A 12,002-nucleotide genomic window follows, 5' to 3' on the forward strand; every position below is an offset into this window, starting at 1 on the left:
GTTAATGAGCCTCAGTTTTTATTTCTTTGCCTCACCTGGGAAAGGCTGAATCTCCAAGGGAAGGGGGGCTGCTCCTTTTCCCCACAACTCATGTAAGGAACACCCTGGCCACCGTCCTTTGGGGCCTCAACTCAATAAAACTCTGAGTGCACTCCAAGTCCCGGGTGTCCCCACAGAATTTCAGCCCAGTTTTCCCTCCCTCTGCCATAGCCCCCAGGTGAGTGGCTGTGGCTCTTGTAGTGGTCTGTTTTGGCTCTCTATGCTGTGGAGTGTTGTTGGTCTTTATTCCCCAAAGGATGCTCCTCACAGCTAAGACTGCTGCTGTCCCTGGGCTCCCAGCCTGCCACCCTCTTGCACCTCTGCAGATCCTACCAGTGTCCCTGGTTCTATGGTCTTGTTCTGCTGCCTTTCTGTTGCTTTTTTCCAAGGATTTGTCTTTATTTTAGTTTTAATCCCCATTTGGTCCTAGAGATCGTCTGTGTAGCTTCTATTCACCCTGCCTCCATTTTCACATCCTCTATGCCTATCTTGTGTGCAGCTGGGTGGCACAGGCCTTTCCAGTGCCCCTGGACCCTGCAGGTTCCATGAGTATCTGGATCACACAGTTCCTTTGGGGATCTGGCGCTATGCCTATGTTATGGGCTGCTGGGTAGCACAGGCCTCTTTGGTGCTTTAGCAGCCCACAGGCCCTGTGGGTAACTACATTGTGCACTCCCTTCTGGGTCACACAATCCTCTCTGGTGCTTCAGCATCCCACAGGTCCCAAGGGTAATTGGATGGCACAGTCTCTGCTGGGTTGCACAGGCCTCTGGTGTTTCAGCACCCTGCAGTTCACACGGGTGGGAAGCTCAATGGCACCAGTCTTTCTTGGGCTCAGGCTTCCCACTGCTCTTGTGAGCCACTGGACTGCACAGGCCTCTGTGGAGCCCCAGATCTGGTTGCTGGTGCTGGGGAGTGCTATTGCCCCATTGGGCTCAACTCCTGCTCAGCTTTTGCTCTAGTTTTAGGGGATGAGTTTCAGCTGCTGGAAGGTGCTTCTTTTGCCTGGGGATGGATGTCTGCTTTCTAGCCTCTGTTGCTGAGGGTATATCTTGACTCTGATTTTGTTGCTACCATGGGGGATGGTGCTGGGCTCTGGGCTGTCTGTGGCACTTACTGTGGTACTGGCTGCCCCTGTCCACAGCACAGGAACATTCTTCTCTGTGGCTCTGTACTGCTGGGGTTTAGTCATCCACCTTAACCTCTACTCACACTCTCTTACACACTCGCTCACTTTCTCACACACTCACCCTCCCTCTGGTTTTGCCTGCTGCCATCTTTCTAAAACATTTTTAAATTGCAGTTGATGTACAATATTGTATTAGTTACAGGTGTACAACCTTGTGATTAGACATTTACAAAACTTGCAAAATGATCACCCCAATAATTCTCTAAGTATTATTATAATCCCTATACTATTCCTTGTATCCCTGTGACTAGTCTGTAGTTACCACTTTGTGCTTCTAAACACCTTCAACTTTTATGCTAACCACTCCCAAACTCTCTCATCTGACAACCATTCAAATGTTCTCTGGCCCTGGCTGGGTGGCTCAGTTAGTTGAAGCATTATTTCATATACCAAAAGAGGGAGGATTTGATTTCTGATCAGGGAATATACCAAGGTTGCAGATTCGATTCACTGTTGGGCACATCCAGGAGGCAACCCATCAATGATTTTTTCACATTGATCTTTCTCTCTCACACTCTCTATTTCTATCTTTCTTACTTCCTCTCTTTCTCAAAATCAGGGGAAACATATATTTGGATGAGGATTTTAAAAACATACTGTCTTTATTTATGAGCTTGTTTGTTTGTTTTGTTTTTTAGATTCCACATATAAGTGAAATCATCTGGCATTTCTCTTAGACTTATTTCACTTAGCACAATAGTCTCTAAGTCCATCCATGTTGTTGCAAATGGCAAGATTTCATTCTTTTTATGGTTAAATCATATTCCATCACATATATGCACTACTTCTTCTGCTTTCTTTTTTTTTTTTTTTTCCATCCTCACCCGAGGACATTTTTCCATTTTTTACTCAGATAGAGCGGGAAGGAGAGAGAGGAAGAGAGAGAAACATCGATGTGAAAGGGACACATCGAGTGGCCGCCACCCACACGACCCAACCAGGGCTGGGGACAAACTGCAGCCAAGGTACATGCCCTTAGCGGGAACCGAACCCGGGTCTCTATGGACCGCAGGCTGACGCTCTAACCGCTGAGCCAAACCGGCCAGGGCTTCTTCTTTCTTTTTTTAAACAGTCGAGAGATTATCTATTCTTTTATATATTTTTTTCTTTTACTGATTTTAGAGAGAGAAAAAGTGAGAGAGAGAGAGAGATATAGAAACATTGATGAGAGAGAATATCAATCAGCCTCCTCCTGCATGCCACCCACTGGGGATTGGGCCCACAACCTGGGCACATGTCCTGACCAGAAATCAAACTGGTGACCTCTTGGTGCATGGGTCAATGCTCAACCACTGATGTACACTGGCCGAATCACTACTTTTTCTTTATCCATTCATTTATTGATGAACACTTAGGTTGCTTTCATATCTTGGCTATTATAAATAATGTTACAATGAACAATGAACATATGAATGTATCTGTCTTTTTGGTTTAGCGTTTTGTGTTTCTTAGGTTAATACCCAGAAGGCCCAGCCGGTGTGGCTCAGTGGTTGAGCGTCGACCCATACACCAAGAGGCTGCCGGTTTGATTGCCAGTCAGGACACATGTCCAGGTTGTGGACCAAAACTCTAGTGGGGGAGCATGCAGACGGTGGCCAATCGATATTCTCTCTCATCAATGTTTCTATCTCTCTCCCTCTCCCTTTTACTCTAAAAAAAATGACTAAAGGGGAAAAAAATTAAATAAAATATACCCAGAGGTGGAGTTTCTAGGTCCTTATTTGTCTCTTGTTATAGCCTCTTATTAAAGTTTTATTTTGTCTGATATAAGTATTGCTATCCCAACTTTTTAATTTTTTAATTATTTTTTCCATTTTTATGAAATATACTTTTCCATCCTTTTATTTTCAGTCTGTGTGTTTCTTTTGATCTGAAGTGACTCTCTTATAGACAGGATATGTAGGCTTTTGTTTTATTACCCATTTGGTCACTATATACCTTTTGATGGATGTTTACTCTATTTGAATTTAAAGTAATTACTGATAGATATATATTTATTGCCATTATTATTATTATTATTTTCTTCTTTTTAGAGAAGACCCTTTAACAATTCTTATAATACTGGTTTATTAGTGAGGAAATACATTAGCTTTTTCTTGCCTGAGAAGCTCTTTAGCTGTCCTTTGACTCTAAATGATAGCTTTGCAGGATAGAGTATCTTGGTTGTAGGTCTTTTCTATTCATCTCTTTGAATACTTCATGCTAATCCTTTCTGGCCTGCAAAGTTTTTGTTGAGAAATCAACTGACAGTCTTATGGGATCTCCTTTGTAGGTAACTAACTGCTTTCCTCTTGCTGCTTTTAAGAGTCCCTATTTGTCTTCAACCTTTTGCATTTTAATTTTGATGTGTCTTGCTGTGGGCCTCTGGATTCATGTTGTTTGAGTTTCTCTGTACTTTCTGGACTTGTATGTCTTTTTTTTTTTTTCACCAGGTTAGGAAAATTTTCTGTCACTATTTTTTCAAATAAGTTTTTAATTTCTTGTTCTGTCTCTTCTCCTCCCAGCATACCCATGATGCAAATGTTGGTATGCTTGAATTGTCCCACAAGCTGCTTACACTTTCCTCATTTGTCAAATTTATTTTTTCTTTTGCTGTTCTGATCGGGTGTTTTCTTCTTCATTATTTTCTAAATCACTAATTTGATTTTGGTTTCATCTACTCTACTGTTGCTTCCCTATAATTTTTTTTCTTCATTTCAGTTAAGGTATACTTCATTTCTGACTGATTCTTTTTTATGGTTTCCATTTCCCTGTTGGAGTTCTAAGTTCATTAATCATTTTTATAACAATTGTTTTGCACTCTGTCTGGTAGTTTTCTTGCCTCCATTTCATTTATATCTTTTTCTGGGGATTACTACTGTCCTTTCATTTTTTACTCATTTCTTTGTTTCTTTATTTTGGTGGCTTCCTTGTGTTTATTTCCACATATTAAGTAGAGTTGCTATGTCTCCTGGACTTGGTAGAGCATCCTTATATAGTAGGTATCCTGTAGGTTCCAGGGGCCCAGCATCTTTCTTCACCTGAACTGGGTGCTCTAGGTAAGTCTCTTGTGTAGTTGTGCTTTGATTGCTGTTAACTCATCACTGGGAGAAATTAACCTCCACACTAATAGGCTTCAATGACCTACTGTGACTACAACAGGACATCAACTATGAAAAGACAGACCCTACAGAGCAGGATTTACTAGCAATTTCACTCAGCCACATTCTTTATTGTTTTTCACATCCAGAAGTTATGAGGACTTCTCTTCCCAGCACAGGAACCCTGGACTGGAGCTTCTGGTGTAGGGCTGGGGTGACATCCACAGTCATGATACTGCCACAGGTGAGTATGAGATCAGCCCATTCTGTGTCTCCAACTCTCCAACCAGTCCTGATATGGCTTCCTTATATGCTTAGTTATAAGACTTCTGTTCAGCTAGATTTCAGGGGTTCTGAATGATGGTTGTTCTACATTTTTGTTGTAATTTTGATGTAGTTGTGGGAGGTTCCAAGCACCACATTTCCATCTTGACCCCATATCCAGAGTCTTGTTTTTTAACTGGTTCTTCAGCATCCTGTGTATCAATATTTTCTTTCATACTCAAAAGTGAACTAGTTTGAATAATAAATCATATAGTCACTCCATTTGTAAACCCTATACCCCTAACAACTACCAGAAAGCTAGGTAAATGGTCACTCAATAAAGACATATGGAATTAATAAATGAATAAACAATTATATCAATGAATAGACTGACTCCAGTTATTCTTCATTCTGTAGTTTTAAAAGATAGTTTGAAATGTCTTCTTTTAAAACTTGATCAATCACTTTGCATCCATAACAGAACTGGAAGCAATGTGTAAAACTAAAATATATTGTGCCAAAACTTGTTAATACTTTTATATATTACTTGTGAAAAAATTATGTCTTCAACTTGTATGGATGATATTCTATTGTTCTGTTTACCTTATTCCCTGCCTCTCTGTTTTTATGTTTCCCTCTCTGTCTCTCTTTGATTCTTTCTTAGTGGCTTGTTATTTTTTATAATTCTTCATGGTGTCAGTGGAGAAAAGACTTAAAAGATCTTTATGCAGTTCCTCTGTAAGTATAAAAACATTTCATTTATAGCTTTCAGAACTACTTCTTATCTATTTCTGTTTGAAGAATTTAATCATGAATTATACATACCAGCATAGCTTGAAATATTCAACTCATGTTCTTTATTCCAGTTAGGACTACGAAATAAAGAGTGGTTTGAACATGGGAAAAGAAGGTCTGTGTATAGTAATATGCCAGCACTATTTAATAGCATTTTTTTTTTTTTTCCATAGCAAGGCCCAGATGAAAAGTCCAGCATAAGTAGATTTTACATACTCATTGAACTCATATAAGTCATTCAATCAACTGAAACAGAACCATGGCTTTAAGCATATAAAATACAGGAACTGTTTCTCAAAAATCAGAGAAAAATAGTATTATGGAACAAAGTTTATTATCATTTCACAAAGCCACAGTTAAGCATGTTTTATAAAACTGGGAAAATTAATATAGGTTTATTAAGCCACTAACTACTTTTTCTGAATAGTAACAGAAGATGTTTACAATCAATTTGAATTAGTAATTAATTGATATTCTCTTCAGTTTGATTCCTTACAACTAAAAGTTTCTTAGAGTATAGCTTTCTAACGCTAGCAAGAGTCAAATTCTCTCTTTATTAAGGAATTCTGAGTTGTATCTGAGTGGATTGCTTAGACTGGCACCTGACACTGATTATTTCTAGCAAACTATTCGAGAAAACTCAACACAATAAAATTAATTGAGCTACCTTGCACTTCAGATGCCAAACTTTATTTATTTCTCTTTTTGTAAACCAATGACTACAGGGTTTGTTCTTTTATTAAACTATTAGGGACAAATGCATTTTATTCACTAATGAAAAATAATATTCCTGCCTACCTCAAGGTAAAGAAATAAATGGAAAATAATAAAACCAACAAAATAAGCAACAATAAATCTGTGTTTTGTTTTTTTGTTTTTTAAATCTACTGCATAATATATAGGGTAACAAACTACTCCAGAAAATGTTTAATGCACTTTTTATCTAAGCCTCTATGGTTTGGAAATTATTTGAATTTGAATTGACTGGCACCATATAAACTCCATCATTCTATTGAATAAAAACATTTTTTTTAAAATATGTATTTTAGGCATTCTTATAATCTTGTTTTCTTTCAGCTAAAGAGTTCATTTATGATTTGGAATCTATAACAATATAATCTTGGATATATGTTTAAAACCTCAAAGCAATTCTTTTCATTTCTGTTACATATGATATAGTGTATACTCCAAATGTTGAAGTTTATTAGCTATGTTTCTGTTATTACTTCAGTTCGTTTAAAAATGATACAATTTAATACTAACTTTGTTTTGGGTATATTAAAATATTTTTTTTTAATGTACTAAATCTGTTGTTCTTTTCTCCCTAGGCCTCTTGAGTAATCAAATATAAATACAAAAATTGAAATTAGACTTTAAATAATTTATATTTTGTTCTTATAAAAAACATTTATGATTTTATGCAAGAGCTTATTTTTATCACCTTTGTATTACTATTGTATTAGTCAAGATTTTTTTAAGAAACAAAATCGATAGAAAAATAGGTATAGTAGATAGATAGATAGATAGATAGATAGATAGATAGATAGATAGATGATAGATAGATAAGGAAATTTATTACAGGAAATTGGCTCACCCAATAGTGGTGGCAGAGATTTAGTCTGATTCTAAAAGGGTAGGAGAACTAGGGAGTCAACAATGTCAGTATTAGTCCAAAATCCAAACTGGAGGGCTAGATAGTGTAAGTACCTGGTGGTACTGAGTTCAAAGGCCTAAGAACCAGGATTTCTGAGTTCAAAGGCCTGAGAACCAGGATTTCTGAGTTCAAAGGCCCAAGAACCGGGATTTCTGAGGTTTGAGGGAAGGACAAAATGTATGTCTCTGCTCAAGCAAAATAAGTAAATTCATCATTCCTCTGCTTTTTTGTTCTATTCAGGCTCTCGCAGATCAGATGATGTCTATCTGCATTGTTGAAGATAATCTTCTTTACTGAGTCTACCAGTTCAAATGTTCTTCTTTTCTGGAAACTCTCAGACAAAATCAGAAATAATGATTTACCAGCTGCTGAGCTTCCTTTAGCCCAGTCAAGTAGACTCATAAAATTAACCATCACAGATGTCTTATTTCATACTTTACCAGATAGACCACATAATCATTATTATTATTTCTATGTTGCAGATGATGAAACCAAGGTATAATTGTTAAAAAAATATTTTAAGGCTACATAGACACTAAGTGGTGCAGGTGTTCTTCTAACCAGGATATTTGATTCTGCAGTTTATTCTTTCATTCCTCCTCCAGTACCTGCCCATCAATCCTTAAGATAATTTAATGGCATCAAATTGTTTTTTAAATTACATATTTCTTTGTACAAATATTTAGAGAAAAGTGTCCCTATAGCTATAACATTTCACTTTTGAATGAAGTTAGTGTGTCCTAGTGGTTTTGTAGTTAGAGGAACAAAATAGGAAATAACTATCTTTGTTTTTTTTTTTTTTTTTTAATTTAGATACTATCTTTGAAAAGAGTAGTTGAGTAGTTTGAAGATTTGTTTGCAGAAAAATTTTCTACATAGCATAGAAAATTACAGTAATTTTTGGCTTTTCATCACAATTTCTATAAAGAAGTTGTATTATCATTAATATAAAGAATCTTTTTTTTATCTTTATTGTTTAATGTATTACAGATGTTTCTCATTTTCCCCCCATTGACCCCCTCCTTCCCACTCCCGCCCCTGCCTGTCTTTTCCTAGACTGTTGTCTGTGTCCATTGGTTATGCATATAAGTTCCTTGGTCTACCCCTATCCCTTTGAGGTTTGTCAGTCTAGCAATGAATTTGTACTTCTTAATCCCTTCACCTTTTTCACTCATTCCCCCAACCCCCCTTCCATCTGGCAACCAAAAAAGTGTTCTCTGTATCTATGAGAATGTTTCTCTTCTGCCTGTTCATTTTATTTGTAGATTCAATTGTCGATAGATATGTTATTATTGCCATTTTGTTTGTTCATATTTTTTATCTGTTTCTTCAAAAAAACCCTTCATCATTTCATATAATAACAGTTTGATGGTGATGAACTCCTTTAACTTTTTCTTGTCTGGGAAACTCTTTATATGACCGTTGATTCTAAATGACAGCTTTTCAGGATAGAGTAATCTTGGTTGTAGGTTCTTGCTTTTCATCACTCTGAATATTTCTTGCCACTCCCTTCTGGCCTGCAAAGTTTCTTTTGAGAAATCAGCTGACAGTCTTATGGGAACTCCCTTGTAGGTAACTAACAGCTTTTCTCTTGCTGCTTTTAAGATTCTCTCTTTGTCTTGAACCTTTTGCATTTTGATGATGATGTGTCTTGGTATGGGCCTCTTGGGGTTCATCTTGTTTGGGACTCTCTGTGCTTCCTGGACTTGGATGTCTGTTTCCTTCACCAGTTAGGAAAGTTTTCTGCCATTATTGTTTCAAAGAGGTTTTCCATTTCTTGTTCTCTCTCTTCTCCGTCTGGCACCCCCAAGATGCAAATGTTGGCATGCGTGAAGTTGTCCCAGAGGCTCCTTACGCTATCCTCATATTTTTGGATTCTTTTTTCTTTTTGCTGTTCTGATTGGGTGTTTTTTGCTTTCTTATATTCCAAATCAATGGTTTGCTCCTTGGCTTTACCTACTCTACTATTGAATCTGTATAAATTATTCTTTATTTCAGTTAGTGCCTCCTTTATTTCTGACTGTGCATCCTTCATTTCTGACTGGTCCTTTTTTATGTTCTTGAGGCCCTCACTAAATTCACTGAGCTTCTCACTAAGTTCATTGAGCATCCTTATAAGCAGTATTTTGAACTCAGCATCTGTTAGGTTGCTTATCTCCATTTCGCTTAGTTCTTTTCCTGGGGTTTTGTTCTGTTCTTTCATTTGGGACCTGTTTCTTTGTCTCCTCATTTTGGCTGCCTCCCTGTGTTTGTTTCTATGTATTAATTAATGAGAGGTATGGGGCTAGCTGAGACCAGATGCTTCTTGTTTGAAATAATTTAGGAAAACTTGAAATAGGATCTGAGGCAGGCCAACCCTATAGCTAACCAACTGGCAACAGCTTGGGTGGGCCTGAAAGTTGGGTGCGGCGGGGTCTCAGGGAATCACCAGGGCGGGGCAACCAGTGTGAGGCAGGTTGCCGGAGTCCCAGATATGGAGGCTCTCTGCCGCCCCAGGGAAGGGCTCACCAAAGGAACAAAGGCCTCTGACAGCACGTTTGTCCTGGAGAAAGCACCCTGTCCAGCCCTCGCTCCAGTGCCAAACAGCTCAGTTCTTCCCTGTATGTCCCTGGTGCCCCTCGAGCTGCCTCCCCTCCAAGTTTAGAGGGAGTGAGTTTGATAAATCTGTGTGTGGGCCCTTTAAGAGGAGCTGCCTGGAGCTCCAGCTGCCTCAGCCTTCCTGAGCCTCAGTTCCCACTGGTTTTTCCAGCCAGAAGTTATGAGGACTTCTCTTCTGGGCACTGGAACCCTGATCATGGCACCTGGTATGGGACAGGGACCCCTCAGTCCTCAGAGAGGACCTTCCCAGTCAAGGTATTCTGATTTTTATCTGCCCCACTTGGGTGTGGGGCCAGCCCCTCCACCTTAGCCCCTCCTACCAGTTTCCATGTGACTGCTTCTTTAATTTTGTAGTTGTAGGACTTCCATTCAGCTTGATTTCAGGCAGTTTTGAATTGTGGTTTTTCTGTAGTTTAGCTGTAACTTTGATGTGGTTTTGGAAGAACACAATACTGCATTTACCTATGCCGCCATCTTGACCAGAAGTCTCTAAAGAATATATATATATTTTTTATCCTCACCCGAGGACATATTTTTTCCCCATTTTTTGTTAAAATAGAGTGGGAGGAAGAGAGAGGAAGAAAGAGAGGGAGAGAGAAACATTGATGTGAAAGGGACACATCAAGTTGCTGCCACCAGCACGACCAACGAGGGCCAGGGACAAACTGCAACCGAGGTACATGCCCTTAGCGAGAACTGAACCCGGGTCTCTCTGGACCGCAGGCTGATGCTCTAACTGCTGAGCCAAACCAGCCAGGGCAGGAAAAATTTTTAAAACTTCACTTATTGCTGTTTTGTGCTAAAAGTTTATGTTCCCCAAAATTCATCTATTGAACACCAAATCCCCAATGTGATGGTGTTTGGAGGTGGGGTCTTCATGAGGTAACTAAATTTAGGTGAAATCATGAGGATGGAACATACACAGGGAAGAGAGAAGAAAGTGCATATTCTCTAAAGGCTCCTTTGTGCTGTACTTCCCAGCCTCCAGAAGTCTGAGAAATGTTTATTTAAGCCACGCAGTCGATGGGTATTTTTTGTAGGAAACTGAACTGATACAATGGCCAAAGAATAAGTTTCCAGTTATAAAAGAATTTTGAATGACTTTTGGTAAATCAGTACATGATAGAATAAAAATAGAAGTTTTGCATGTTTGCAACTAACCAGAAATATCTAGATGTAACAAAGAATTAAAAGTTGTAGTAGCGGCCCCGGCCAGTTTGGCTCAGTGGTTGGAGCGTCGACCTGTAGTCCAGAGAGACCTGGGTTCAGTTCCCTCTAAGGGAACATACCTCAGTTGCAGTTTGTCCCCGGCCCTGGTTGGGTCTTGTGGGTGGCAACCACTCTGTGTCCCTTTCACGTCGATGTTCCTCTCTCTCTCTTCCACTTTATCTGAACAAAGTATCAAAAAATATTCCCAGGTGAGGATAAAAATAAATAAATAAATAAATAAATAAATAAATAAATAAATAAATAAAAGTTCCAGTAGCAGAATATTTTTCATCTTCAGAGGAATTTTGAAAGCAGAAGGCAAGTAAATAAAAATAAACTACTCGTTCTATAATTATTCTTAATATCTTTGTGACGGAAAGATAAAAGAAAATATTGTTTATAAAAAAAATATATGCCTTGGTAATTTTTCTCAGTGGTTAGAGCATTGGCCAGCAGACCGGAGAGTCCCGGGTTCAGTTCCTGCTAAGGGCACGTACCTTGGTTGCAGTTTGTCCCTGGCCCCAGTTAGGGTCATATGAGTGGCAGCCCTTGTTGTGTATCTCTCACATCAGTGTTTCTCTCTCTCTCTCTCTCATCCTCCCTTTCTCCCTCCCACTCTATCTGAAGATAAATGCAAAAATGTCCTCGGGTGAGGATAAAAAAAGAAAAATATAATTATGAATAATATAGGAGAAAGACATAAAAAAAGAACAAAATCTTGGCATTTTTAACAGAATGGGTGGACCTACAAGGTATTTTGCAAATTGGAATAAGTCAGTCAGAGAAAGACAAATACCATGTGATTTCACTTATATATGAAATCTAAAGAACAATATAAATGAACAAACAGAACAGAAACAGACTCATAGTTACAGAAAACAGACTGATGGTTGCTAGGGGAGAGGGGGACTAGGTGAAAAGATAAAGGAATTGAAAAGTATAGATTAGGAATTATAAAATAGTCATGGGGATGTAAAGTACAGTACAGAAAATATAGTCAATAATATTGTAATAATATGTATGATGCCAGGTGGATCCTAGAAATATCACTTTGTAAAATTTATGATTGTCTAACCACTATGCTGTACATCTGAAACTAATACAAAATAATGTTGAATGAAAACCTGCAATTAAAAAATAAAATTTAAAAAGAAGAAAAATAAAATAGTATGGT

The sequence above is a fragment of the Molossus molossus genome, unplaced genomic scaffold, assembly GCF_014108415.1.
Source record: "Molossus molossus isolate mMolMol1 unplaced genomic scaffold, mMolMol1.p scaffold_m16_p_1, whole genome shotgun sequence".
NCBI lineage: Eukaryota > Metazoa > Chordata > Mammalia > Chiroptera > Molossidae > Molossus > Molossus molossus.